This window comes from Andrena cerasifolii, chromosome 4, assembly GCF_050908995.1.
Source record: "Andrena cerasifolii isolate SP2316 chromosome 4, iyAndCera1_principal, whole genome shotgun sequence".
Lineage (NCBI taxonomy): Eukaryota > Metazoa > Arthropoda > Insecta > Hymenoptera > Andrenidae > Andrena > Andrena cerasifolii.
The window spans coordinates 1,965,681-1,993,302 of NC_135121.1; the positions used below are offsets into that span (position 1 = coordinate 1,965,681).

General features: G+C 38.7%; 2 long non-coding RNA genes across 3 annotated transcripts in view; both read right to left on the reverse strand.

The window, feature by feature from the left end:
* The window catches only part of LOC143368081 (uncharacterized), a 252,336-nt gene that overhangs the window by 220,337 nt on the left and 4,377 nt on the right, over positions 1-27,622 (reverse strand). The window lies entirely within an intron of this gene.
* On the reverse strand, positions 21,955-23,835 carry LOC143367684 (uncharacterized). Its single transcript, XR_013085077.1, has 5 exons — positions 23,710-23,835; positions 22,937-23,610; positions 22,650-22,819; positions 22,161-22,250; positions 21,955-22,044 (listed from the first exon to the last, which is right to left on the reverse strand). It is a non-coding gene; the product is annotated as an uncharacterized LOC143367684 (long non-coding RNA).

The following is a 27,622-nucleotide window of genomic DNA, read 5'->3' on the forward strand; positions in this document are numbered from 1 at the left end:
GGACCGAAAAAGTAGTTTTCCTTTTTTCAACAGTTTTCCATAGTTAGTGAGGAATTTTTAACCAGTAATGGGTACACTTTTTTCATAATTGGATAAACTTTCTGTATTGCCATTTTGAGATGATGTTTATACGTTAATTTTGAGTCCAGATGCACCCCGAGATACTTCACATTGTTTGAAGGAGCTACTTGCTGTCCATATACTTTAACTGGTGAAAAATTTTATTTGCTGTCATTTTTTTTGGAAAATACTATTAGCTCTGTTTTCTCTGGGTTTAGTGTTACTTTCCATTGACTATGGTATTTTTCTAACATATTTAAATGTATTTGTATTTGTTTCGCGGCTACGACAGCACAAAAAGAATGAGCGTATATAGCTGTGTCATCTGAAAATAAGGCTATATTTGTTCTTTCAAATTCTGGGATGTCATTGAGGAATATGCTAAATAACTGTGGTCCCAAGACTGATCCGTGAGGAACTCCCGCTACTATTTCTTTTGTTCTAGATTTAGTATCATTAATTACTACTTTGAACTTTCTATTGGTTATGTATGAGTGTATTAGTCTAATCAGGGTTTCTGGGTAATTTTGCTTGATCATTTTATACATCAGTCCATCAATCCAAACTTTGTCAAATGCTTTTTGTATGTCTAGTAATACCATTACTGTTATCTTATCCAAGTTAAAATTTTTACTTATGTCATTGACTATACGTACTACTTGTTGAACTGTGCTGTGTTGCTTCCTAAACCCAAACTGTATATCCCTGCTAATTTTATTTAATTCCTCGTGTTTTTTAATTCTATCCAAAATTATTTTTTCTACAATTTTACTTATGGAACATAATAGACTAATAGGTCTGTAGCTAGTGGGTTTGTTTTTGTCTTTTCCAGGTTTAGGGACTGGTATTATGTTAGCCGTTTTCCAGTGTTGGGGGAAGTACATGAGTTTGAATAAGCTATTTATGATGTAATTTAATTGAACTATTGCCTTTTTTGATAAGTTTTTAAGTACTACATTTTGTATTTTGTCCATGCCTGGAGCTTTGTGTGAACTAACATTTTTGATTATTGAATATATTTCTGTTGGTGACGTATGATATTTATACCAGTCCTCTCCACTATTTAGTGTTCCTTGTAAGTAATTATTGACTACAGATACTATATTACTTTGCTCTATTGTGTTATTCTGCAGTTCAATTTTGTGTACGTTTTCAAACTGTGAAGCTATTAATTCTACTTTCTCCCTATCCGTAAGTGCTGTAATATTTCCCTCCCTTAGACATGGTATTTCTTCATACTCACTTTTCAGTACCCTGGTCATCCTCCATAAGCTTTTATCCCTCGTGTTGATTTTAGACAGCTTCTCTGACCATTTTTTGTTCCTAAACTCTGCTATTTGGGCCCTAACCTCTGTACTCTTTTCCATGTATAATTTTTTAAAAGCTAAACTACCTGTTTTCTGCCATTGTTTTCTTAAGTAATTTCTTAATTTGATTTCCTGAAGTATAGAATCAGATAATTCAGTATTTTGGGCTATCACAGTTTTCATTTTAATTACCTTATCTCTTGCGTGTTGTATGTTCCTTGTCAATTTCAACACTTCCTCATCTACATCCTCTGTTGTTTCTATTTTACTATTAGTAATTATTTTATCATTCAATATGTCCCTAGATTGTTCCCAGTCAGCCCTCTTATAGTCAAATATACTTTTTTTCAGTTTTGGACTACTTTCATTTCCTAATGTGAAGTATACCGGTAAGTGGTCTGAATTTAGCTCATTCAATACCTGTAGTTTTTTCATATTAATTACGTTTTTGTTTATTACTAAATCTATGAATGTTGGTGTACCACTATTGTAGGGAATATGTGTTGGGCTGTCGGTGTGCAGAATTGTTACGTTATTGTTCTGAATATAACTATTTAGTATTAGACCATTTTTATTATTTCTGTGGCACTCCAGTTGGTTTGTCTTGCATTTAGATCCCCTACTACTAAAACTTTATTTGACACTTCCAGGAGGGAGTCCAGGTCGGAGTGTGAAAAACTATTCGACGGTTTATTATATGCTGCTATCAAATATATATTACTTTGTAGCCTGATACATATATGTTCTATAGACACCACCCTTTTAATTTCTACTCTTTCGTGCGGTATTCCCCTTCTGATTAGTATTGCAACTCCCCCCGCAGCATTTTCCCTATTACTACAGTAACTGTTATAATTCCTAATTTTTAAGGTCTCTGTAGCTTTTAACTTAGTTTCGTTTATAAGTAAAATATCTACTCCTTTCCTATTTAAAAAGTCTGTTACTTCAGCTATTTTGCCTCTTATGCCATATGCGTTCCAGCTATATATCACTAAGCTACCCATTTCTGTTTTGTAATATTTGTGTGAAGTTATAAAATACCTCGAATTTGCCCAGATTTGTTTCACATTCTGCTAGTTGTCTGTTTAAATTTCTGATGTCACTTATCATTTGTTTGACGTCGACTAGACTATCTAAATTTTTAAATTCTGTACAGAGTGTTTTAAAATTAGAGAGTTCTTCCATTCCGCTATTGCTGGTTCCTACATTAGCTTGCCTGATGTCGACAATTGGATTTTCTACTGCTGAATCTTGAGTTGTTGTTCTGCATACTGGAGCTTTCAGGTGTGGGAACTCTTCCTCGCATCGAAGGTCCAGAACTTTCCTTTTCCCCCTTATTTCTTCTTCTCTCTTCTTTTCCATGAATGGAATTTTTCTGCTTTTGTTTGTCCAATCTAGCCTTTCCAAATACACTTTGCAATTGGTAGAATTTGCTGGATGTTCGCCTCCACAATTAACACATTTTGCTGCTGTATTTCTGGCTTTGGTACATTCCCTTGTTAAGTGCTCTTCTGCGCACTTGAGACATTTGGCTGCCACATGGCAGTTTGCTGTGGCATGCTCCCACTCCTGGCATCTGTGACACTGAGTTATTTTTTTCTTATTAAAATATCTCTCCCATCTGACCCGTGTGTAATTGAGAAATTTCATTTTTTGATTCAGTTCCTTCTCGTTAATGGAACTGGTTGTTGTCACCATGAATAGAGGGTTATATGTTCCTCTCATTTGAATGCATTTGGCACCTAGCAGACCCTTCTGTATCATTTCGTTTTGAATTTCTGTTTGTTCAATGTCGCTTGTCAGCCGTCTGATTACAAAAGCCCTTGTTTTTTCTTGTTTCATTGTATAAGTGTGGTATTGTGTGCTTTCATCAACGTTTGAAAGTAATTCTGTGTAATCTTTGACGCAGCTTGTATAGATGCTTATCCTACTACTACTATATTTTATGTAGAATTTTTCTTTTGTATGTCTTTTTATTTTTTCTGTAAGCCCTTTGTGAGAAACAGCATTGCCATGTATTACTATTGGTGGTGGAGTTGTTTTTTTAGCCATTATATTGCCAGCTATATTTTCTTTCTTCCCTTTCAAGATAACTCCATTTTCGTTGTCACTAAGAACCTCGAATCTATTCCTAAGTGGAATAGCTTCTTTTACCTCTTTCCTTTTCGTTTTTGGTCCTTCCATGGGACTTGCTTTCCTTTTATTTTTTATCAATTGGCTGAAACTTGTGTCTTCCATTACTCCCTCCATGGCCTGCCCAAAACGTGGACGCTCTTCATTTTGTTCTTTGTCTTCTCCCAGATTCTTCTGGTTGATAACTTTTTACTATTGGTTCTTCCTCGTTTGTTTTAATTACACTACACACTATACTTTCTTTTATTTCACCTTCTACACTTTTCCGGTTGTCTTTATATTCTGTCCCATAGGTTATATGGGACGAGAACAGTCGGAAGTGCTCCGTACCCGACGAGAGACAGACGAGGAATAGGGGACGAGAACTGGTGTTTTTTTTATTTTTATATAGAGTTTTATTCAAGTACAAATATTATACATATCACAGTGTACATTAAGTGAATAATCTACAAACTATCGTTTACAACTCGATTGCCTGATCGCATAAGCAACGCTCACAACCTTTAACAATAACAGGTTTTACTATGTTACATGTATAACCTTTTTCTTTTTCTCTGTCATTCCCCTGAGTGAGATGGGTGACATCTTCGTTACTATAACTTCCGGAAAAATATAAATAAAGCGGTGCCGCTCTATAAAAAACCGAACCTTATTTCGTACCTCCTGTATATGGGCTATTTGCTTAAAATTAAGAGAAACATTCATACGTCATACCAACACACACACACATTCATCCGATATACTATTAATTTTTTCTATCTACCTATATACATATTTACAATAAACTATGTATTCTCTACAGCGATAGTTATGTTTCTTTATATTCGCGTTATTTCTTTTTATTTCTATGTATTAGTATCCTCACGCCACCAATATTTATTGGGATTTAGGAAATATTTGTTTAATTTATCCACTTTCGGTAACTTCATGATATAAGCCTTATCCAATTCCGTATCTAAACAGTTAATGTTTGGTTCGTACATGATTCTTTTGTGAGTAGATTTTCTCTTGAGATGATAAATTGTAGGAATGTTGTTTTGATCTGTTATCCTACCCGTTTTATCCAGGAATGGGAAGGCTTCAGGAGGGATATTATTTGTTAACAAAGCGTTCTTATAGTATTCGTCATTGGGATATATCGCGCTTTTAATGAGTCCGTTATTTTGGATCTTAGATATATTCGCGAAATAATCCCTAGTTAATTTAATAATATGGCTGTCAATCCTCGGGATTCCTGCTGTATCATATAAATTTTTGCAGTTCTCGAACCATTTGTAGTTTGATCTTTCACTTTTATATATTTTTGTGCATGCCCTTAGGCATTTTCTCTCAAATTTTCTATATTTTTCCATCATATGCGGATTCACATTGTACCACACTGGGCACCCGTATGTGAGGATTGGGCGCACTAGGAGCATGTAACATAAAATCTTTATTCTGTGTTTCAGATAATCTAAATAAATGATTCTGGAGTGAGATCGAAATGCCTTCCTGGCCTTTTCTAACTGGATGTCTAAGTGCTTGTTCAGCAACATACGCTCATCTAAATTAACACCCAAATACCTGACTATCCTTAGGTGAGGGATTTCAGTTTCATTAGCTCGGATTCTAAACGTTTTATATGTTTTTCGTAAAGTTTTACACTTATTGACTAATTTGTCCCTGAATAAAATTGTTTCGCATTTATTTTGATTTATTTTAAGTTTCCATGTCGTATAATAATCACTTATTTTGTCATATATGTTTTGCATTTTTTGTTGTAGTTTTTTACATTTTTGCCTCTACAATAAACAATCAGGTCGTCCGCAAAAAATAGTGTATACATATCACTCACGCTCGCCACACCGAAAAGGCTTGGTATCTCTGAATTGTAAAAATTAAATAGAGTTGGTGCGGTTACAGTCCCTTGTTGCATCCCGTCTGCCAATTCAAAAATGCGATCGGTTTTGGGGTTATTACCCGCTGTATAGAATTTTTTGCCCCTGAACATATTTGTTGTTATTTTTAGAAGGTGCTGAGGGCATCCTTTCTTATTTAGTTTATATATTAATCCTTTAATCCAAACTGTGTTAAATGCCTTCTCCAGATCTATGAGGCACGCTGCCACGCTTTCCTTTCTGGCCAGCGCAAAGTGTATGTCAGATGATAGTTTGTTCAGTGCGTGTACTGTACTTAGCCTATATCTGAACCCAAATTGATTGTCAGGTATTATCTCTTTTTCACTGAAAAATCTTTCTAATGCTCTTTTTAATATAATTTCGAATATCTTTGAAATATTTGGAAGAAGACTAATAGGTCTATAACTGGTTATCTCAGAGGGGTTCTTCCCCTTTTTTCTTATTGGAACGACTTTTGCCGTTTTCCACTCCACTGGAAAGTAGCAATTGTTGAGGCAGTTGTTAAATAATATATTATAGTCATATATAATTCAAACGTGAAGGTGTTTTAAAACTATTCGGGATTCCATCTCTACCCGATGACTTTTTATTATTAATTGATCTGAAAAGTTTTAGCATCTCCAAGGGGGTACGAAATATTCTGTATCCGTGTCCCATTGTGGGTCACTGGCTACATTCATGTCTGAAAATTGAGTCAGAGAGGCATTTGTGGGCGTACTAGAGTCCAGATCCCTAACAACGTCCTCATATTGTCTTTCTATTATTTCTGTTAACCCCAGATAGCACAGGACGTTTTGAAAACGTACATTTTACGTACATTTTATGTCTGAACATCCATGGCTTGATTTGTGAAAATGGACGGTTTTAAAACGTTTCCTGGACGCTTTTTGTACGTTTTTAAAACGTTTCCTGTACGTTTTAGAAACGTCCAGAAAACGTCCAGGAAACGTCCAGAAGACATTTTAAAAACGTATTTTGCATACGTTTTAAAAACGTATTTTGCAAAAGTTTTCAAAACGTATTTTGCAAAAGTTTTCAAAACATCCAGAGTACGCTTTGGTTACATCCGAAACAGGCGTTCAAAAGAGGCTGTGTGCCATTTGAGAAATGTCGATAGATTAGGATACATTAGTTGAAGGAAACCAGGGATCCACCAAATATGGATAGATCGTACAGGTAAAGCCTAATTAAATCTACATACATATATACATAAATATACACACTGCTACATATAAATGTTTATGAACATTTGTTGAAAGAAACAATGGAAAACCAAAAACACAGAAGCATTTGTTTAAATGTTTCTGACCGAATGTTTGCAAACCGGTTTTATACCGTTTTTATATTGTTTTCATACAGTTTTTATACAGCTTTCATAACGTTTTTGTACAGTTTTTGTATATGTGTTTCAGTATTTGCGGTCAAAGGTATGTAGTTCTAGGTTAGGGTTTGAATAATTTTTAAATTTTAGGTTAACGTCGTTTATGCCCAATAGACGTTGTATTGCTATTTAGTTGGCCTCGGCAGAAAAGGGAAAGAAGATTTCCATAAATTAAACGTAGCAACGGTTTTAATGTGTAACTTTCACCCTCATTTTACTGTTCCCAATATTGATTACTGTAAAATTCAATGTATTGTCTGTATATTCGACCTCGTACTAACATGTTCTTTCCCTGATAGCCAGATCTGGCAGCAGAATCTGACGTCAGAACTGCAGCAGTCTGTGTCCGCATTTGGCTGCGTTCTGATGTGCAGAGCCTGAGGTGCAGTGCCTGATGTCAGATGGACAGCAAATCGACAGCAGATTTCGCCGTCTGCTAGGCACAGCAACAGCGCCATCTGAGGTCCAGAATTACCAAGCAATTGCCTACAGATGGCGCTGTTGCTGTGCCTAGCAGACGGCGAAATCTGCTGTCGATCTGCTGTCGATCTGCTGCCCATCTGACATCAGGCGCTGCACCTCAGGCTCTGCACATCAGAACGCAGCCAAATGCGGACACAGACTGCTGTAGTTCTGACGTCAGATTCTGCGCTCTCGTGCCAGACCCTGCTCCTAATCTGATGTCAGATTGGAGACAGATGGTTATCAGGGTTTATTTTTTTTTTTATTAATTGAGTGTTTAGAGTCGCATCTACTTCTATGGTCATTAACGACTACATTGGGTGCGTAAGATCAATTAGTCATCGTGCGAATTAGTGAAAAGAAAAGGGAGTAGAATAGAAAGGAAAAAAAAGAAAAATGTTCCTGGGGCTCAGACATCTCAGGTACTGGTAAGCACAGACGCTAAATCAGTTGTCGGATTCCAATGTCTTCAAGGAAGTTGAGCACATTGTTGAAGGTATCCGGATCGGTGAGCATCTGTTTGAGGTCGGTGCCAATTTTATGTTGGTTTCGATTTGCTGAGTACTTGACACATTCGACCAGTATGTGCTGGATGGTGACACGTACTTTGCAGACATCACATTCTGTCGGTTCATTCTGGGTAATGAGGTGGGGGTGGGTCAAGTGAGTGTGACCGATTCTCAATCGAGTGAGTGTCACTTGGTCTTTCCGGTTTTCTAAGCAGATTCCGTTTCTTTCAGGGATATCCTTCCTAATCAGGTGCAGTTTGGTGGTTTTGTCTGTTTTCCATTCTTCATCCCATAGGGCCTGGACTGCGATACGAATCGGGGTTTTGAGATCATTGTAATGCACAGAGATAGGGACGTCAGGCACTGGTAGTGAGCATGCTGACTTGGCTAGGGACTCAGCCTTTTCGTTTCCTTCAATACCCACATGAGATGGTATCCAAATTAAAATAATTTCTTTCCCCCGATTTTTAAGAATATAGAGGGTCTCTTGCAGTTCTTGGGTAATGTGGTCACCTTTGCTGGAGTCTGTGATTGCGTCAATAGCAGACATAGAGTCAGTGAGAATGGCAAACTGGGAATTATCATTTTTTTCTATAAATTTCACAGCCTGTAAAATAGCATATAACATGTTCTTGTATCTATTGTAAGTGCATATATTTATCATTATTTCTGAATTAAATAAATTAAATAAATTGTTATCGAGTTTGATCTCATTTTGAAAACCATTTACTTGCTTAAATTTTTATTAAATCGAATCTGCACCGTTGAACGTCCTAAAAACATTTTAAAAACGTCCAGAAAACGTAATGAAAACATTTTAAGAACGTCCTACAAACCGTCCTGAAAACGTTTTAAAAACGTTCTACAAACCGTCCTGAAAACGTTTTAAAAACGTCCAAAAAACGTCCTGAAAACGTTCTGGTTTGTGAAAATGGATGTTTTTAGGACCTTTTCTGGACCTTTTCTGGATGTTTTCAAAACATCCTGAACGTCCGACCAGGACGTTTTTAAAACGTATTTAAAACGGTTTTGTGCTATCTGAGCTTATAATATCATGTGATTAGAAATAATATTGTAACCAAACTATACTCACTTTAAAATTTATTATAAAAACTACAACCAAAACATTAAACACTTCTTGTACAATTTGTATTAGAACTGAACAGAACGTACTGCAAGTAACATGTATTATGAGACGAATATTCAAAATGGCGACGACAAAGTCCAAGTTATTCCATTTGGCGACCATAGACATATATAGACGGAGCAGAAGCTGGGACTATAGGCGAGGGGAAAAGGCAGAAGTCAGATACAGGCACGTCGGCCCGACGTCGGGTTAGCTTCGGAAGCATTCGGTATACATAACCACTGCGTTCCCCGATTTGCCTGTATCGCTCCCCTTACCGCGAATCTTACACCCCCCTCAGCTTACGTTCTGTCTATATATGTCTATGTTGGCGACCGTCCTGCTGAACGGAACATTTTTCGTGACTACTTTTTTTCTGTCTGGGATATAAAGATAAGTCTCCTTACTCTTACTTCGTGGGTTATACCGATCACTCCTTAGAGGATCACTATACATACCTAGTGATCCTCTAGGTAGTGATCGGAAAATGTGTTCACCATTTTGTCCTAAGTATAGTGTTGCGAGTTGCGATTCTCGCTCTAGCGGCGTTTAACACAAACTTTAGAAGCGCGAAGTTCGAAACGGATCATACGAGTGTAATAGGAAAGGGAAACAAAGCGAAGTTCGCACAAGCCCGAGGGGTTTGAAAATAGTTAGAGATTCATTTAATGAGAAAACTTCAAGATTATAAATTAATCAATACCCGCTTGGAAACGGGTGTTTAAATAAATGAACTGCACTTTGATCCCTTCTCCTAGATGTAATTCCAGAGCAATGCTGTTAAACGCTTGATTCTAAAAATCAATAACTGTGAAGGAAATAGATTCACCAATGAGAATTTAGTTAGTAAATATTTTATTGGCTCTTAGATTTTAAGGACATCTTGTAAAGAACAAAAGATATAAAAGCGTTTGCGTTTGAAAGGGCACTTGAACTCCGAGAGCGAAAGTGAACGGACGTGCAATTATAAATCTAGCGAAATTCTTATTTGTATTGTTTAAATTCGTTGAGTTCATTAAATTTATTAGTTGTTTGTGTTCAAATCGTTTCCTTACATTATTATTTTTATCTCTAAAAATCCGCGTCCAGGGAGCAGAACGCCTTAGCGTTCCCCGGACATTGTCCCGCGCCTGAATTCCCCACCAGAAGGCTACTAGTCCCCCAAGGCCACGCAACAATAGCGGAAGTCACAAATTTGCGGGCACATTTTAAAAGAATACTGCCCTCCTTAGTTCAAAGATCACACGCCTCAATATTAATTGAAGTTTGCTGCTGATCCCACTTTTCGCTCAATTTTGTGGAATCCAATTGGTAGAACTTATTTGCTCTTTCTCTATTTCCGTTTTAGGAGGGCAATGGCGTCGACCAATAGAAAACGCGGACACATTTTCTGATCACTACCTAGAGGATCACTATCCCCGATCTGTTTATACTCCTGAATAATGGACGAGGACATGACGTAAGGATATAAGGTGTGCTCTTGCGCACCCTTTTCAAATTAGCCAATAACGTGCTCTTCCCAAAATCCTTCATATTGAATTGTCAACCAATAGGATAGAATGAATTTGTCAACATTTCGATATGCGTCCGTACCACTTGCATATGCATTCATATACATACATATTTTAATATGGCGGAAATTGGGAATGCGCAGTAAAAGACGAAAATGAGCCGCTCAGCGAGCACACCTTATATCCTTACATCATGGACGAGGATAGGCTGCTTGTGCCGAATAGAATCCATTTTAATCCGAGGAAGATTCTCAAGTGTGACGTCACACAGCGACGCGAAGCAGACGCGAATAGTGATTCTGAAGGGTGCAAGCCAAAGCATACAAGAATTAATTACTTGTAAAAATTATTAAGTGAAATAAAAATGGTTAGGATGTGTATGTTTTGTGGGGCAGAAGAATTGGGGGAAGATTTGACATATCTCGGGTAGGTAGAAATAACATTTATATGCTACTTGTAAGTTAAGTGGAACTTCTTACTCATAATAAATATTCCTAAGAAAATAAAAAATATTTTTGTTTATTTCATATAGATTTCCGCTGAAGGCTGCAGAATGGCTGCACAGGATCGGTCTGGGCTCGAATTTCGTGCCTTCAAAGAACGCCTTGTTATGTTCAAATCATTCTGAAAAAAAAACTTTCCAAGAAGGCACTGCCAAAGGCTGTCTTCTCCCTGGAAGCATTCCTACCATTTTTGGGCAATACAAATCTGATTGTGTCTTCTGTCATACTACAAAAGGATAGGTTAAAAACAGATCATTTCGCAAGCAATATATGAATTATTCAAATTACGCAGCTTATTTTTAAGTTAAAGGAACTAAAATAAAATATTTTATGCTTATTAACCTAATGAATTGTCTAATTATTTAAAGTACAATAAAGAATGATAACACTCTGTTAGCAAAGTTTCGGATCACACGCATCGCAGGATCGGGATACTCGCGTGGAGGCTGTCTTTGATTTAAGCACTAAATTTAATCTTAAATATAAGTCTATTTACAGTTATGTTACAATAAAGAGTTTATGGAGCACAATTATTAAAACAATTATTAATTCTAATTTAATAGCAGCGGTACTGGTTTCCCGGCACGGTTAGCGAGTTTAATTCTTAAGCAGCGCGAAGCACGTGGAATCGGCACGATTCTCGAAGTAAGCAAAGCGCGTTTCAAGCAAGTCAAGCAAAAGCAGACGAAAGCGTTTTAACAAGTGTTACCTCTCGGGTGGCTCGTCGACAAGTAGATCGAGGAAATCTTGCTCGATTTCCTCGAATCCGCGTGCTCTCCCCCTTTCATCGATCGGCGATCGATGGAAGGGAGATAAGATCGATGCTCCACATGAACAAGGGGGGGGGGGGATAGAATTTTGCGTCACCACGCCTGAGTTAACTCGGGCTCGGGAGATGGCGCAATAAGTACTATTTCTTGAACACACTCTAATTTAAGAAGTTTTTACATAAATTATTTTACATAACGCCATTAATATTGTTTGTTAATTTGAAACATAACTTCCTTATTTTGCAGATTTTAGTTAAATAATGCAGAACTGCTTCAGAAGTGGATTGCAGTAATGGCTCTAAAGGACTTTGTTCCAAATAAGAGAAGTGTGCTTTGTAGTGAACATTTTGGAAAAGATTGTTTTTGTAAAACAAGTCGTAATGCCTGTATGTTAACCCAGGGGCTTACTTGGTTGGGGAAAATAATATCGTTTAAAAAGAGCGTTATTTTACTGTTTTGTGAAGTTCATTAAAGCATGTATATAGGGAGTAAATTTTAGATACTATCAGAAATTTCAATTGTTTTCTTTTAATGATAGTGTGTTGCATATTTATGTATTTTCAACACTTCTTACAGCTTAAAGAAATTGGTTTGTCTGTTCAATGACATAATATTAGTAAATATAACAATTCCATATATTAGTTTTCAAATTGTACCTACATTAATTAAATTATGATGTATAATTATTAATCTAATCTTACACCACTTCTTTTAAAAATAAGTAATATTTATTTGTATTTTATTGCATAATGTATACTATCATATTTATATTGTATATATTAAATATGAATTGCACAGTTTTACACGGTATATATTTTAAATTTACGTCAATTTTTATATCTGTCTATAATTTTATATTTTATTATACGTGTACTTTTATTGAATTTATTAAAATTGTTTTCATATTTATATTTAATGTGTTTTTATCTTTAACTTAATCAGTTCATTACCTATTTTCTTATTTTGGGCCATCTATACATTTCCATTTGTTTTATGTACGTTTATTTTTTATTACATCTTTTATTTAAAATAATAATTTCCAACTTTCATACATACACTCATTCGGTACGTATGTTTCCCTTTATTATCGTTCAAATTTACCGCTGTAAAGTGAGAATCTTCCTCGGATTAAAATGGCGCCCGGATCTTCAAGTCGGCACACGGTTTTAACATGGGATACGCTATCTAGTAGTATATAGAGATCAGTGATCACAATACATTGTTGCGGTTTCCACCAGTGTAAATATATGTAATTGCGTGAAGTTAGCAATAAGACGTAGGGATATCGAGGCTAGATGTAGAGCGCAATTCAAAATCCTTTGTAGTGGAAAGATTTATTGCACGCATGAGGGGCTTGAAGCGAGCAGTGCATCTGGAAGGTTTTAAGCGAGATTAAAACGGAGGACGGGGAAGAGTTTATTGCCAGGACTTATAAACACTTAGAGCGCGTTGTGATTCTTGAGGGCTTTCCTTGCCAGTTTTTCGAACGTGCTCGTACAATATTAGTATCTGATACCTGAACTCGGAAGGCGTACAAGAGCCTGGGATTGCATTCAGTACTTTTCAAAACTACAGTTTGGCCAGGCGAGGATAATAAATAGCTTAACTTTTCCTCCCACATCTGCGTGCCAAATTTCGTCGAACGGGTAGCGCGACTATTAGGTCATCAAAGGAAGGAAGATGAGCAAACCAGCAACGAATTGAACGAGTCTTTACTTTAATTCCTTAAGTTACACCGTCGTATCTGTAAGTTCATATCTATATCTTATATTTAAGTTTATCATCTGTTAGAATTGTTAGATTTATTAGTTAAAATGCCGCCGTTTACACGTAAGTTCGTTATAAAGTGCAAGAAGCGTCTGAGTAGTGGTAATTGTTTCGTAGCGGAGGATGTAGAAGCGGTACCTAATTTAGGTGCCTCCGCCTCTACTGCTGCATCCTTAGATGTAGTGCTGTTCCAAAATTCCACTCCCTTAGGAAGTAGCGTATCTGATTCGGGTAACGATTCTGGCTCCTTTGGCACAAATGCACTGGATCTTTCGCGTGGGCCGTCGGAGGGGGCGTCGCGTATGCCACTCAAAATGGTTGCTGATTTTATCAATCACTTCATCCCTTCTAAACAGACGGACCCTAATGAAACTACTGCGGTCGATAAAAAGAACTTGTACAGAGATGACATCTGCAGGTACTCTATGTACACTAATTTTTTACGCATAGTTGCCACATTTTCTGTTATTTCTGTCTCTGCCGCGCTGTAGCCACAGCTTCTTCTATCGAGAAGTCTTGAAGGAATACGGCACGAGAGCTGCGTATAGCGTCAGAGCAGGGATCGGCGGACTCCAGCTACCGCTGATGGAGGGAGATACGTCTACAGGAGCGGTATGTGTGCGTGACTGACGCAGGCGCAGTTCATGCACACATCACCACCTCTCCTGTAGGTGTTTCCCCCTCCATCAGTGGTAGGTGGAGTCCACCAATCCCTGCGCCAGAGCCCCGCTGAACGTAAAGGAGAATAGCAATAATAAAAGATAGAGAGGTTCATTCCATTGTTCAAATTGAAACATTTTACAGTGGATGTGAAAATAAGAAGGGTTCAAGTTGTCACATTTTGCCACATTCCAAATTGTTTTATAAATACAGACCCTCAAAGTACACAACTTTCATCGATTTTTTGAAAATTACGTTTCGAATTTGGCAAAATGATTATTTAAATCCTCCTTATTTTCACATGGACTCTAACATATTTCAATTTGAAGAAAATCCCAGGAGTTTATCCAGATATTATCTTTGCCCATCTCTGTTTTCCAGCCGCTTCGCCCTGATTCATTCAAGCCTCCCTGACGACAAAATAGTAATAGGAGAAATGCGGCAACAGTGCGATGCGACTCCCCATAAGTATCGGTAACTATGTCTTTCCTACATTTATCGGCTAGCTTTGACTTACACCGGTTCTGATGATACATGGCGCGAATATACCATCAGCGCCGGTGACGGAGAATCCTTGAATCCTCATTCTGTCTCAGTACACGATTCATAAATTCTACTGGAGGCAACTATACTTTCAAAAACTTCCTTCTTGCCGATTCCAGGACGAAATTTGGTTGAAACATCGCGTATACATACACGCTTTTCCTAGCTTGTGTGAGCGTACGCACACATTCAAGGCTCGGTGAGACGGCAGCCTTAAGCACCATCTTCTTTACTAAGCAAATCTTAAGTTCGAACTGAAAATACACGAAGTCTTAAGCTCGTCTTACTCGAGTAAGGCGAGCTTTGTTAAGATATGCTTAAACGCATGCTTAAGCAACGACTGAAAATACCGCTCATAAACTAGAAGTCTCTAAGACGTGGTATGCTATCTGGGTTTAAGACGCCTTTACAACGTCTTAGGACGGTATTCTCAGTCGCTACTTATTCTTAAGCAAATGCTTAAGCATTCGGCATCCTTTACTAGCTACTAGGTTAGTAGAGGATGCCACATGCTTAACCATTTGCTTAAGAATAAGTAGCGACTGAGAATACCGCAATTACAGACGTCTTTAAGAGCGGTATTCTCAGTCGCCACTTATTCTTAAGCAAGTGGTTAAGCATGCGGCATCCTCTACTAACCTAGTAGCTAGTATAGGATGCCGAATGCTTAAGCATTTGCTTAAGAATAAAAAGTGACTGAGAATACTGCCCTATGACGTCTGTGATACTTGGAAACTACATATGCTCACAACTATGTAACGTTTTCGAAGTTGCGTCAAAGAGGAGATATAATAAGAGGCGTCACTGGACAAGGGCAGACATAAACTAGGGAAATCACTAGACAACCAATTTAAATGCCCATTCGGCAATGATCGGTAAACCACGGCAAACTTCGGCAATAATGAGCAAATTGCGGTAAGGTACATTTAGTCGATTTGAATATCCCGCTCCAATAGACAACCAATTTAAATGCCAAGGTTAAGTAAGGACTTCAAAGGTTCCGCCCGGAGTGACGCCTCTTATTGTATCTCCTCTTTGGTTGCGTGCTATCTGAGAATTAGTTACAGGTTAAGGTATTTATTTTGTCTCAGAAAGCGAATTCGTTGGAGGAAACCAGGGATTGTAACCACGGGTGTACTTTCCATATATTTCTGTTGGCAAAATCAGCACTCTCTGGTGGATTGTGTGCTGCCCACTAAATCACGAAAAGCGCCAAAATGGAATCCTGGAATTATGGTACTTGTTACAAGGGAACATATGGAACCCGCACACGCCAATTTTAATGTGATTTTTGTAAGAAGTTATTCTCAAAATATTTTTCTGAGAACTATTTCATACAAAATCCTCATTAAAATCGGCATGTGCGGGTTCCACATGTTCCCTCGTTGGTTAATTTCATTACAAATTAGAAATAAATGGCTGAAATGCAATTTTCATTTTGATTTTAAGTGTTTATTATGGGCGCGTTCTACTTACGCCCAAATCTCCCTCATCGCCTCGTGGTTTTCGTTCCACATAACGACCGCGGTCGTCTGATCGCGCTGCAGACGTCACGGATGACGTCACTGACGCGACCGCATCGCCCAAGCGATGCCCACGATCTGAAGTGATCTGAAGTGATCCAATTGGTCCGGACTATGTTTTCGGCTTACTCAGGTCTTTATTATTTAAAACTTCTAATATTTATGAACATAAATAAAAGTAAACCATATTTTACTGGTCACGCAATATCGAAATTGATCGTAGATGATTAAAAATCAGTCGCTATGTGGAATGAAAAGTACGGGCTTTGCCGACCCCGTTCCACTATACTTTTCGCCCGCGACGCTCATAACAGCTCATAAGCAAGTGGAACGGGAAATTTCCGGTCGTCGTGGGCGCGGTCGATTTGGGCGTAAGTGGAACGCGACCTTTATAATAAAATGATTATCGTCTGCATTTCGTGTACTAATTATTTTACAATAATGCCGCACATACATTTTCACTATGATCTTAAAGGAATATGACTTAGCTAAGTTCCCTTATAGAAATCACACAGTAGTTCAGTTTTTAGTCTTTATTTCAGAGTCAAATTGTGGACAAGATGTTAGCCCTAGTCAAGGTGTGGGCGAAGATTGATGTCTACCGGATGCATATTTTCCGGCAAGACACGCGCGACTAGAAATACTTCCTAATTGGTTGATCCGATGCTGGTGTCAACCAATCGGTACTTTTCAGGCCCAAAATCGCGCCACCTATTTCGCGCGTCTGCGGCGCACTTCTACCGTAACGGAGGTGAGATTTGGCGGGAGAAATACTCTTGGCAATGCAGCGGGATTTCCCCCAGGCCCCCGAGGCGCGTGACGTGGCCGGTCGCAGGCCGCCCGGCCTCGCATCGTGAGCCCTTCGCAAACTCGAGGTTTATGATACCCGCAATAACTATTGAGGCCGTAAACGAAAGTCTCGAAGAAAAACATGCTTTGTTCAAAATTTGACTGCCACTGCCAGTGACTGCCACCTCACACCTCGAAAACTAACGCAAATTGGACGTAGAGTCTTGACAAATCACGAGATTCGACACTATGGCGCAGCCAATCCGAGCGTAGCTCATTGTACCGTCACATTGGTACTCGTGGTACATCTACATACCCCTTGTTCAAAGTGGCACCCGTTGTGCTTGAAGATGTACGCTTGAAGAATAATACAAGTAATTTCATCCATCAATATCCAGACAAATCATGGACGTATCCAGAAGGCAAACGTAATTATGGAATTGAATAATTTCTAATTATCTACGTCGCGGAAATCGAGATTCACATTATCTGTAAGATAGAAAAGTAAGGTTATGCGCGAAGTGCGAATGTTTAGCGTCTTGTTTAGTAGATAATAATTTAACACATATTTTCTTATAAATGTTAACGTTCGCAGGAGCATGCATGATCGCCTAGGGCGTGTACTGTGTGGAGATGGAGCTGGAGTAAGTATCGCATGTATCCTGTTTGTTCATACGTTACGTTTAATTTTATACTAATATTTTATTTGTTATCAGCGTTAACACAACAGAAAAATATGATGATTCTACACAAAAAAAAGAAGTCGAAAATATGGAATAAAATTTTCTGATTTCGCCCCTACTAGGTACCACTGGTTACGGGACGTATTGTATATGGATTCGTTAATGTAAATATTGAAAGTTACTCTGTGGATTTATATGCGCTACTTATATTATTTTATATCAATTGTAATCACCAATCCTGTATATTATTAAGTAAAGAATAAATAGTTTTTGAAATAAGTAGAATTCATTATTTAGTAAACTGCAGAATCTACTTGCTGGTTATGTGGGGATAGGGATACACCTACAGCAATAATGGTACATTTGTGTTGGTGCGTAGGGAATTGTTTGGCAATTGTGGCCTTCAGATGACGCTGTTGGATGTGTCAGGCGGGCAGCAGGACCTGCCGCCGATCTGCCGGCAGACTCTGACAAGCCGGGTTTGCCGGCAGAACCGTAGCTGAATGCAAACGTAGGGTGCGCCGCAGCTGCCGGCAGATCCTACCCTCCCCTGGCAGACCCTGCTCTCAATCTGCCGGCAGACTGCAGGTAGATGGTTGTCAGGGTAAATATTTGGCGATGGAAGCTGAAATATGTATACCTTTGTACATGATTTTTACTTACATTGACCAACTTGCACTAGCAAAGGCAATTCCTCATTTCTTTTGGGATTCAACAACTCCTCTTCAGTAACTTGAAATGTTGATGTTGACGCTAACGCTGATGATGTGGACGCTGTAGAAATTGGAGCTATTGACATTGATGTTTTTGCTGTTGATCCTATGCACAAAACAATAAAAAATGAAGCCACTGTTTTTTTCTATATCCTTCCCAAAAATAGTTCTGTATCTAGACATACTGTGCAGAATCAGTACCTGTGGCAGGTGGTAAATTCTATGTAGGTACTGTTGTTATTACTAAGAACATGTTCGAGGATTTATCATTCGCAGTAAAGTGTTGATGACACACGCGATAATTGGTAAATACCCGTTTAGGATCCAGCTTAAGTAAATTCGGATTCTGAACAAGTTGAAGTCACACGTCAAAACGTTTTCTTTCCTTTTCTGGGTTTGGAAATCGATGTCGGGTTGAATGTACATCTGAACGTCCAGGCACAGCACATAAATGGTAGGTACCACGACCCATCTTGAATCTATGACCAGTAATTAACGCGGCGCCAATAATTGTAGGGTTCAATTACTTATTTTGTTAATAGTTTATTTTTACCTCTCAATATGACGCTTTCCTGCACCTTCCTAGCTTTCTTATGCTTTATTACGCTTTTGCCACGCTTTGTTATGTCCGGTTATGTACCATTACATTCTGACTACAGGGTCAACGCTATAAGCTGCAACCCGCGCCCGCGCGAACTTGTAAAATGGCAACACCGCCTCACGGACGCATTCCACTACAACCATGCGCCGATACTTCCGCCATCTATGAGCTAATGATGAAATTGCAGGGTCTTTTAGGTGCCAGTAGAGGGTGCTTTTGACTTTCGTCAGAGAATATTAAATTTGACGTAGCAGACGGGTAAGAAAACGGTAGCCATTTTAAGAGTGCGACCGCGCCGATCCCGTTATCTACGTATGCAATGGTCCAGCAGCGGTATTAGACCACGCTGACGCGTTAGTGGCCCGGGTTGATGAATTTGGAGCATTTTTCGCATAACTTTTGTACTACAAAAGATAACGGAATGCAATTTGCGCCATAAAATGGGGACAAATTATCCCCTTCTAATGATGGAAATTTTACCAAATTTTACGTTTACTTAATTTTTCTTTTTTCAATTATTTAACCATACTTGTTGCGACAAGCCTTTGCAAACTGTTTATTTAAATACTTTATATAATGCTTTTTTTTAAAATTCATCATTCTGTCATTCAAGTGACAGCAATGGATTCCTTGTATTCTTCCGATTAAATTGGCAAAAAAAAAATGAAATCGGACTACTTTTAAAGAAATGGGCTTTCAATCCTGCAAACTAATTTTATGCGTAATATCGTTAATTGACACAGTGAGAGCAAACAACGGACTAAACCACATTCTTTTCGAAATTGAGGTAGTAGCAATAACGTATTCCAACTTGGAACCATATTCTTGAGCTCGGTGTGCGCCACTATGGGGTGACATACGTTAATATCATCTTTTGAAACGACACGCCACTTTTGTGGGCTTTGATACGCAGGTGGCGAAAAATCAAGTCAACCCTATCGTAGCTGAAATTATTGAAATTGAGACGGGTACGAGACCAGTCGACACATTGTTTTCTAACCTCGTTACAGTAATCTGGGGTGCGAGTAGTAAACCGGCTATAAACGCGTCAGCGTGGTCTAATACCGCTGCTGGACCATTGCATACGTAGATAACGGGATCGGCGCGGTCGCACTCTTAAAATGGCTACCGTTTTCTTACCCGTCTGCTACGTCTAATTTAATATTATCTGACGAAAGTCAAAAGCACCCTCTACTGGCACCTAAAACACCCTGCACTTTCATCATTAGCTCATAGATGGCGGAAGTATCGGCGCATGGTTGTAGTGGAATGCGTCCGTGAGGCGGTGTTGCCATTTTACAAGTTCGCGCGGGCGCGGGTTGCAGCTTATAACGTTGACCCTGTACTATAGTGACACTGCCACTGGGCGACGCTGATTATGTTCTATTCCTGCCACAAAATTGTAGGGATCGACAGATCCCCCTCTCTGTACGCGGTTCAGGAGTGGGGATAGTCCGCGCACCGGCGAGCGTTGCCATGCCGCGCTAAACGTGAGATCACGCGAGATCGAGAAAACCTCTCTTAGTACGTTTCCAAGTGCTGTGTTCTCGTATACTTCTTAGCACGTTTCCATATGCTGTGATTCGTCAGCTTTGTTAAGCTCTTGCAGTTGTTCTGGATTCAGACTGTGTCTGGTGTTTTATCTCATCATCATCCATATCTGTGGAGATGGTGTTCGTTCATTGAAGACATTTATACCATCAAGTGTTATACAGTTATTAACCAGCCAAGTAATATAGTGAATGCGGCAGTGGGGCCGCTAGGGAGAAAATATATATCTCGTCCCTTGTATAAATCTCTACAAAATTATCGCAATTACGGCTATAAATAATTTCTGCACAATACTGTAGTGGCGTGTGGATATGTATATTTATTTCTAACAATGTATAAACTTTGGAATCACAACAGTCCCTGATAGCCAGATCTGGCAGCAGAATCTGACGTCAGAACTGCAGCAGTCTGTGTCCGCATTTGGCTGCGTTCTGATGTGCAGAGCCTGAGGTGCAGTGCCTGATGTCAGATGGACAGCAGATCGACAGCAGATTTCGCCGTCTGCTAGGCACAGCAACAGCGCCATCTGTAGGCAATTGCTTGGTAATTCTGGATCTCAGATGGCGCTGTTGCTGTGCCTAGCAGACGGCGAAATCTGCTGTCGATCTGCTGTCCATCTGACATCAGGCACTGCACCTCAGGCTCTGCACCTCAGAACGCAGCCAAATGCGGACACAGACGATTACGGTTCTGATGTCAGATTCTGCTGCCCAGATCTGGCTATCAGGGTTAATTCTCAGTCTTGCCGAGATCCGAGAGTGGCTACCGCTGTGGCCGTTGTATCTCTAGAGTGTTAGTGAGAAAAATGCTTTCCCTGTTTGTCCGTAGAGGCGTGACGGTGGACTACCACCAAAAAGAAGATATAATAAGAGGCGTCACTCCGGGCGGAACCTTTGAAGTCCTTACTTGACCTTGGCATTTAAATTGGTTGTCTATTCGAGCGGGATATTCGAATCGACTAAATGTAATACGGTTTTTCCTTCGCTTGTATTTATGACAATTTTGAAAACCTATTTACGTTACAAACTTTCTGTATATTATCAGCACTGTTTTTCGTGAATATATATATATATATATATATATATTAATACTTTCTAGATTTGAAAAGTTTAAAGTTAAAGTCGACATATACTTGTAAAAAAATGCTAAATTTTTAAACACTGCACGACAAATATATAAAAATGTATTACAAATATACAAGAAAAGTATACATTATGAATGAATTAAAGAATATTTATTAAAAATAAATTATAATAATACATATTATGTACAAATATATTAAAGAAGTATATAATTTTAATCTTTATTTCAATGTAATTGCCAAGAAATGAACTCGATTTTACAATAAGTATTTGCATAAAACGCAGTTCTGTACAGACCACCCCACACACGTTACGTATATCTATACTTATAACTTTTTTTTTTACGTGGGGAAATCCTCATAGGACACCCCGACGTCTCCAAGGGAAGCCAAACCGAGTATTTGTGTACCAATATCCGATGATATTGGTGTGGTAACAGCAATTTCATTTCGAAACGATGGTCCTGGGGTTTCTGAAACACAGGTATATGAAAAAACTGTATTTTAATTTATGTAAATGAATTAAATATATACATAAGCTAATGGAAATATAATAAATCTTCATTTCCTTATACCAATCAGTTGTTACCTGTTATATCTTCTACAATACAGATTCTTTCGGTCAAAGGCTCAAAATTTGAACCTTCCCCATGCTCAATTGCTGTATGGATATTTATATCTAAAATTAAAACACAAAATCAATTTATAGTGAAAACAATATGATTTGATGCTTCTAAGTATGAGATGTTTGAGCTTGCACGATAGTGACTTTGACCACGATTGGTCTACCTGTGGCCTGACTTCTTTCGTATGTAATGGTGCTAGGAAGTTCGTTGGGTTCCAGGCAGAATTTACCAAATCTTTAAACGCTTATAATTAAAATTGATGGCTCAAATCGCAATTTCGTCACTCTTCCACCCTTTAAATTTTCTTCCACCTTAGCGCAACACCCGGTACATGTACATATACAATGTATAAGTATGTATACATATATATTAAAAAATATTTAATAGATGTGTTTAATTTTTGATCCGATATTACATTAAGTACTATATCAGTATGTGAGCAAAAAACATACCTGAGTCAATTTGCTTTGGCACAGCTGTCGATAACAATTTGGTCTTTGAAGGACCCATGAACATTCAGTCCACAAAATGTTTGATACAAACTCGGCGTGTTTTATAATAATGTAAATACTCTGATGCTGAAAGGTCCTCTCTGCCGCATGCTTGAAGCCAGAACCTACATCTAAAATCATTGCAAATATATCATAATTCCTATAAATCAATCACCAGAGGACACTTAATGTTTAATGCTATATTAAATGTTTTATAAGTCATGTGGAAATTCTGTTATAATACTTACAAATTCTCATCATTAGGAAATCTAAAGAAACAAGTTCCTTCTTCTTGGCGATTAAATGCATTATTGCAATTTTTGTAAGAGCATACAATACCATCCCACTTCTTGGAACTCATTACAACGGTGTAATAAGTGCTGTAAAAAAATGAAGACAAAGGAAAGAAGAGAAGGGAAAGTGAAAATGATAGAAGAAATTCCAATAAAAGACTTCTTTTAAAAAAATAGTACTTAAAAGAAAGCAGTATTACTAATAAGTATTAGAGGGAAAAAGCACAATAGAAGAATATAATATTTAAATAGAAAGGAAAAATTCATGCACTAATGTAAAAGAATAATGAAACATATGTACTAAAGAAAAGAAAAAAGAAAATATGAGCTAATAGCACCTTACACAGAAAGGAAAAGGCTACTGCACTAAAGGAAAGGAAAAGTGAAAGTAAAAAAGGAAATATAGGAAAAACTTAATTTAAATACACACACGCGAAACAATACACAGTAAGTAAATGTCCGAACCGCACGTCTACAAGTTTCCAAAAGGAATGAGGGTGCCGTAACCGAAAGACAACTTGCCCATTCGCGACGCTAACCTGGGAAATTCCCCGTTTATTGCAGTTTATGATAGCCCGGGCCGGCCCGGACCGCGCCCCGCTTGCAGAGCGAACGTGCCGGAAGCATTTCTAAAATATTCGATAGTTCTCATTTTTTTCAGAAAAGGGAGAAAACAAACGTGTTAGAATTAATCACGGGGCACTGCAAACGAAATATTTGAACCTTACCGCAGTTTGCTGATTATTGCCGAAGTTTACCGATCATTGCCGAATGGGCATTTAAATTGGTTGTCTTAGTGATTTCCCCAGATTAGTTCTGTCCTTGTCGAGTGACGCCTCTTATTATATCTCCTCTTTGCTACCACGCTACCGATGATAGCCACAAAATAATCTCATCTACGCCATCTGTTATCAAATATTTTCAACTTTATTGATCCCAGCGCCTCTGGTAGACTGTGCCGCCCATTAAATTTTGCCAACAGATTGATATACGGAGTGTTCACCCCTGAATGGATCTGCGCGGAATGGCTGCGTTCAGCCACAGACGAGGTATAGAATAGACCTATCAAGCAATGTATTTTTGTGTCGCCGGTTTGGGGGGTCCTAGGACCCCCTTACCATTTTAGTGTCGCATGCAACGTTACCGGTGAAGTCTCAAAACAGATTGTAATGCTACGCGTGGTAGGAACTAGAATTAAGCACGAGTAAAACTAGGTTATGTTTTGAGAGTCAAAGCCCGCGATTTACAAATGTTTCTGTTAGAGTAACAATTTAAAAATCGTCTTATGAACATATTCCGTTCAACGGAAGAGAACGAAGGAAGAAAATAAAACGATATCACATTCGTCTTTTAACCTTGCTGTCCTATTCCGGTTTATTTAACGCAAAACAAATTTCATTCCCTTGCAATAACGTAATTTGTAAAAACAGGACTTTAATGTTTTTTAAGAGCACCTGTTGCTGAACCCCACCCATGTATCATGTGTTTCCGCATACATTAATGATGGTCTATACGATATAATACAGACATATAATAATAAAAATAATAATAATAATATCCTTCTACTGTACTATATTATTTAAAAGGAACATATCGAACCCGTACACACCGATTTTGCTGCAATTTTGCAAGTCTGTAGAGTAGCCAAAAATATTCCATGCATATTTTTTTAAAAAGGAATTCATTCTCCTCCATAGCTATTAGAACAATTGAGGGCTCGGATACAATAAGGGGACTAGCGCTCGAAATTGGGAAAAATTATTGTCCAAACGCTAAGAAAGATTGGAAAATTAAATTTTGTTAAACTGGATTTAAAAAAATATAGTGTTGTAAAGCTCGTCACGGCACACATTTTTTCTATTTACAGTATATTTATCGAATTATTAGTATTCGAGACAAAAATTATAAACAAACAAAATTTCTTCGACTAAAATCATTATTTCTTTAAACATAAATTGCGATAACTTGAGTACATATTAACGGATCGTTATGAGACCAGTCGACATTGTTTGCAAATCTCATTACAGTGATCTGGGGTGTGAGTGGTAAACCGATCATAAAAGCGGAGCGCGCGGCTCGCTGACCTGGGCCGGGAAATTCCCAATAGCTCTTTGCCACGTTCATTTGAAAGAGACCATCCCAAAATTTTCGAAGCTCGGGGCTCACCGCTGTCCAGCGATCGCTGACAGCGAGGGGTGTGCGGGTACCCGACGTTTCGGGCTCGGGACGGGCCGGAAACTTTCGGGGGAGGTCGGGCGGGATCCCGTTACTTTCGTATTGCTCAAGAACCCGAAGTTTTCGGGATCCCGAGACTCGTTTCGGGCTGCAAGCGTAGCCGCCATGAGCGGGTAATTTGATTTCAGATCGCCTCGGCAAAACTCGGACGCGATCGGATTCCTTCAGTGTAGGATCTGTATTCATATTCAGAAAGTTAAAATTGGATGGCCACGATATTCTGGCCTTTCTCTTGAAATCGGTTGAACGGTAACGCGTACCTTTTTTTACGACCCTGATGGGTTCTTAGGTAAAAGCTTTCGAACGACGCGGCTCGGAGGTCATAAACGCTAGACTAGTGGCATAAGGACAAAGTCAGCAATAGGCCATTCAGTAATGACTATGCCAATTTCTATCATAGAGCCAATCAATTTGTAACGACACGTAGGGATTTAGGGGCCTCGGGTCCAAAAGACTACGAATATAAATTTTACAAAAACGTTTAAATTCATAATTTTCAATGACTTTTACGTGTCGTAGGATGAGCACCGTCTATTTAGACACGCGCGAAGTGTAGAAATTTGCGGGAATGTCAGTAGCAGCGTCAATTTTTAATATTTTTCCGTGTACGACATGTGAAAATATTAATTAAATGTTCCACTTCACGAAAAATACTAACAATCAATTTCATCTTGCAATTTATAGCTTGTATAAGCTCTCAAAAAGTGCCATATTTCAGCGCCACATAGGCTCCTGATCCCCGAAATAGGTTTTCAGATAGAAATCCGGCGTGAGTCGTTGACAAACCGAGCCAAAGCATAGCTTAGCGAAAGCTCGCCCTCTATGTTAAACTCTCACTCTAAACAAGTCACACGTATACAAGCACGCACACATATTTAAGTATTTCAACACATTTCAGAGTAGTTCTTGAGTTGGCCGCTGTTCATGAACAGAGGTGGCTAAATTCAGTCGTCAAATTATGGGTCGGTAACACAGTTTGGGTGGCGACACGAAGTCCCATAAGGTGATAGGTCTATTCTATACCTCGTCTGTGGTTCAGCCGACAAAACCGGTGAGACACCGGTTGCTAACTCACCAGTGATCAGTGATCAGTATCTGCAAGTATCTGCTGAACGACATTTGTGTATATCTGGCGGGAATATCAAAAACATGGATCCAGAATTATTAATTTGTCTAATTATTGGTTTGGATTTCAATGTAATCAAAATAATAGTAGATGAATTGTGAGAACCTATGAATTTATTAATCGCAGAACGTGGCGTTAGATCTAGAAATGCAAATTATGCAGAGGTTATAGTTCCCCTATATACCAATAATTTGTTTAAAGAACATTTTCGAATGTCACGCATAAGTTTTGAAGTAAGAAGACATTTTTGAATCGAGTGATAGTTTTAAAATGCAGAAAATAAAATATATAACCTATATTATTGGATACTACATTGTACTTTTATTATTTTGAATGGGTCCTGACATCTTGAAAAACCAGAACTGATCCTTGATCCCAAATGTACCGTAGTTTATTTCCGGTACAAAAAATGGCGACCGGTTACTAAACATGTTGAGTAAGTGGTAAGTCAGCGGTTACATTCAAAGTAAAATCTAGGGAAATCACTCACCGGTTGTGTCGGCTGAACGCACCCAATGTAGTACGCTTTTGAACGGTAACGTAGAGTGATTCTATTTTACCGACGGTCGGTATTAGCAGGTTCGAGTCTCCGTGGGACGTTACACGTATGTACAAACATGGATCGTATCTGCCTGTTCTTAAATTGTTATTTTCAACGTTTGGCGAGCCACAGGCGGAATTATATTGTACATACTTATTTTGTTCACTTTTTACCGCAGGTCGAAGCCAGATATATTGGCCGGTGAATTCGTTTTTGCGAGCAGCGATCGAGGAGAAATCAACCACCACCACCTAACGATCGTGGATTTGTCAGTTGGTGTTGCGCGGCCCCCGAAGGGTATGGTGGATAACGTGAACGCTGCTCGGCTCCACCTGTAACGTAGCTGTGTGGCTGTTGTGTATTCCTAACGTAATAGTTGTGTACGTTACGAAGTTATGCGTAGACCAATACTAGATGAAGCTATCGAGAAAGAATCAATGTTCTGACCAATAAAGCTCCTGAATTTTTTCGGAGCTAACGCACACCTATTCTGATGTGCGTATTTCTACGCTGACAGCTCGGTTTGGCCTACACGCCAAAAGCTTGGCACTATCCCCACCACTTCTGGCTCACTCTTGTTCTGCGCAGGCGAGAGCAAGATGGAAAGAGAGCGAGTCAGGAAACGTTGAAAAATGGAGCACCGAGGCAGGCAAACTGTGTGGTGGGAGAATACCCCTCATGAAACTCAGCGGCCAATATGTTTGGTTTCGACCTTAGTATAACCAACCCTAGTATAGAC